The sequence below is a fragment of the Macrotis lagotis genome, chromosome 2 (genome assembly GCF_037893015.1).
Source record: "Macrotis lagotis isolate mMagLag1 chromosome 2, bilby.v1.9.chrom.fasta, whole genome shotgun sequence".
In the NCBI taxonomy this organism is placed as follows: Eukaryota; Metazoa; Chordata; class Mammalia; order Peramelemorphia; family Peramelidae; genus Macrotis; species Macrotis lagotis.
In genome coordinates, this window is record NC_133659.1 from 245,724,053 (window position 1) to 245,726,935 (window position 2,883).

Consider the following 2,883-nt stretch of genomic DNA (forward strand, 5'->3'; position numbering starts at 1 on the left):
AGGACAAGGAGCACGTGCTGCCTTCTGGGTGACCTGTTTAATCAGAGTGAGAAGCCATGGTGTGGGTGGTGTCCTTTTTCCAGGGTTAATGTAGCATGACTGATTTTTCCTCTGAGGCTAAGAAGCCAGCTGTCTCAGACATGTCAAAAGCACTGAACCAGTTTGAAAAGTACACAGCACCAGCATCTGGGAGCCTGCAAAAGAATTAGAGGTTGCCACTCTGTGGCTCCACCTTGCATGGCTCTCTTGGATGATTCTGGGATAATTTGGGGAAGTGGGAAGCCACTCTGGTCCGACTCTTTGCTTACTGATTCTCCAGAAGGTGTAATGTCAATGAAAACTACATCAACTGAATAAGAGTCTCTTTTTTGGGCCTGGCTGCAAACTCTTGAACAGTCTGGATTATTTTGTTCATAACATTCCTTGAATAATTCTATAGTTGTTTTCTCCTCTCCTCTACAAACATCGTTATTTCCAATGACCTTTTTAGGTGGGAAACTATAGGCCCTCACTTGAGGATATTTGTTCTGTAACTTGTGATACAAACTCCTGAATTCTGCATATCTGCTATATACATTCCATTCATCATCTTTTATCCTGATATAGACTTGATATACATGGCATGCATTAGCAGCCTTCCTCCAAAGAAAAACAGAGGGAATCCAGACATTTATCAGAGCTTGGTTTGATATTTCAAAATCTGACAAACTTTGGTCTTCAGATGTTTCACTCAAATCTCCAGGCACAGATCCTCGAAGATCAATGAGTTCCTGTCTCATCTGGGATACAAGAGCTTCCTTAGCAATCAGAGCTTGATGGAGTTGCTCATTGAATTCAACAAGTTCTCCATGCATTTCTGCCACCTCTATGAGCCTTCTTTCATAGGAACTTGCTAGTTCCTCATTGACTTCTATAGGTTTTTTGCTCAGGGACTGTAACTTCTCCATCAATGTTTCAAAGGTTTGGCACAACTTCAGTTGTTTGTCCTTTTCTTTTCAGCATCTGAACAGCTCCTACATACTTCTTCAGTTGCACTTTCAGCACTTCATTTTCTCCTGCCAGTGCCTGGATCTTTGCTACATGTCATTCCACCTGTTCTGAAACTTTTCCTTTCAAGTTGTCAATTTCTTGCCTAAGCACTGCAGAATGTTCCATCTCTCCATCAAGCAGGCTCCACAATGATCTGTTTTCTTCTTTCAATTCATCCTTTCTATTCATCATTGGCCATAATAGCTTGATGCAGTTCGTTAATTGTCATTGATTCTGGTACAGGTATGGAAAGCAAGAGGTTGCTTAAAGGACTCCCTTGGACAGGAGGGCTGGCTTATAAACTCTATTGAAGTTCAGGCCCAGTGAGAATGTTGCTCTGGGGTCCATTGCCATTCTCCAGGTTATTTAAGGTAGCATCTGCTGATCTTCCAAGTTTTTTGGACCAAGTGGTTTTCCATAAACTTCAATTTCATTTTTCTCAATATCTTCATCATCAATACTCTATACATCCAGCTTCTGGTATTCAAATTTCCCAAGAAAAGATATAGAGTCAATTTTCCAAGAGTTGCTACTCTGGCTTCCATTAGAATTTTGTCCAAAAGGACTTTCAAAAGTAGACATGATATTAACTGATGATTGATCTGAATTCTCTTCTGAGCTTTCTCCTGTTCCAGTTGTCTTTTTAAAAATGTCCCCAAAGTTTTGCTCATCTTCTTCATCATCAAATAAAGTTATATTGGTCACCTTCTTCTTTTTCCTATCTTTTTTACATTTTGCATCAGTATTGACATTCCTGGAAACAACCTATAAAGGGTCAGATTCCTGGTCTGGTTTGATTTGAATGGAGACACCAGAGGTTGCTGTGATCTCTTGAAGAAGACTGCTCACACCTTGGGTAGATTCCTTTAGCAAAGAGGTCATATTTTGAGTACATTCCTTGAGGAGGTCGGAGACTTACTCTGCCCATTCAGGTCCTTGTTGTCGATGTTGATTGCAAAAAGTATAGAATTCAGACCAGCTTCCATGGTAGGAAGTATACTAGACCATTCTTCATTGCAAAGGCCTAGTCCTCATAGAAAATTCTCAATCTAATTCTGTCTGCCAGGAGCATGTGGATGTAGCGCTCCAAGGAGTGTTTGTTGAGGGTACAATGAAGCCAAGTCTCCCTCTTCCCACGTCCGTGCTGATGTTTCTCAGGGAGTAGAAGCTCCGTAGTTCATGTTTATTCAGGACTTACTTCACATAGTACCAAAATACAGGCTCTGTCTATGTCTGGAGAATCCTGCTGCCTGTTTGATTGCTGCTGCCATCAACGCTAATCCGCAGCTCCTCTTCAAGCCAGGCTGTAAAACTCAGCACACAGACAAATCGCTCTGCTACCAGCATCTAACACTATTTCCTTTCTCCCTCCAAAGCAGATCTGGCACTGTTTAACAGCATACAGCAACCGCTCTAGTAGAAACTGTCTTTTGGTATCATTGCTTTGTGATCCTGGGGAGAGATCAGACATGTGAGGATCCTGTGCAGCAGGAGATCATTTCCCTTATATACTGAATGATTTGTATGACATCCCATGCAAAGTCAAACCTAGAGGATGTCTGTCAGTGATGCAAAAAACAAGGAACTAATGAATACATTTTCCAATTATGTCTAGAGCAGAACATGGGGACTGATCACCTGGATTATCTTTAACATTATTATACATCAAGACCACCCCTTGGAGGTCTTTTCTGTATGCATTCTGGTAAGCATAGAAATAATTCCACCAAGGATAAAAATCATCCTCATAGTTACAAACTCTCTCTCTCTCTCTCTCTCTCTCTCTCTCTCTCTCTCTCTATATATATATATATATATATATATATATATATATATATAATAGATAGATATAGA

General features: G+C 40.6%; 1 pseudogene; it reads right to left on the bottom strand.

Moving 5' to 3' along the window:
- Nucleotides 1–205: 205 nt before the first annotated feature.
- Nucleotides 206–2,101, bottom strand: LOC141511536 (sorting nexin-29 pseudogene; annotated as a pseudogene).
- Nucleotides 2,102–2,883: the final 782 nt, after the last annotated feature.